At 51.1% G+C, this 519-nt stretch overlaps 1 protein-coding gene across 1 annotated transcript in view; it reads left to right on the top strand.

The window, feature by feature from the left end:
• T265_03907 (hypothetical protein) overlaps positions 1-519 on the top strand; it is a gene marked incomplete at both ends in the record, with an annotated part of 78083 nt that overhangs the window by 72415 nt on the left and 5149 nt on the right. The gene's annotated exons all lie outside the window — the stretch shown is intronic.

Below are 519 nucleotides of genomic sequence, written 5' to 3'. Positions count from 1 at the left end.
TTTACGCCACTCCGAATTGGGGCATGGAAACAGTCCTCTCTTCGGCGAACGATGGTTCGGCGTACGTAACGCATGCCCCAACCAACGCAGCTTCTGGTGCTGGACACATTCCTCAATGGAAGTACCCGTTACACAACCGAAAACACGCTTTCTAACTGCCTCGTTACGGATTCGCCGACACCAACCCACGCGAGCTATGGTTCTGAGACAACGATTGTCGAACACCTGAAGACGTCTCAGGTCCGCTGCTCGAATAGGCCAAGTCTCACAGCCATACAACAAGACAGCCCGTACTGTAGCTTGATACACACGTCCCTTCAGATTCGGGGATAAACCATTCTGACGCCATAGGTGTCTCAAGTTAGCAAACACGGTCCGAGCCTTGCAGATTCGTGCATTCACCTCATCTGTCACACTACAGTCAGAAATAACACAATTTCCAAGATACGTATAACGCTCCACAATTTCCAGTACCTCTCCCTGGATTGTAAGGGGCGTGTTCAGTGACTGCACGTCCAC

The sequence above is a fragment of the Opisthorchis viverrini genome (assembly GCF_000715545.1).
Source record: "Opisthorchis viverrini unplaced genomic scaffold opera_v5_58, whole genome shotgun sequence".
In the NCBI taxonomy this organism is placed as follows: Eukaryota; Metazoa; Platyhelminthes; class Trematoda; order Opisthorchiida; family Opisthorchiidae; genus Opisthorchis; species Opisthorchis viverrini.
Note: the sequence above shows the minus strand (reverse complement) of the source record. Positions and strands in the feature narration are given on the sequence as shown.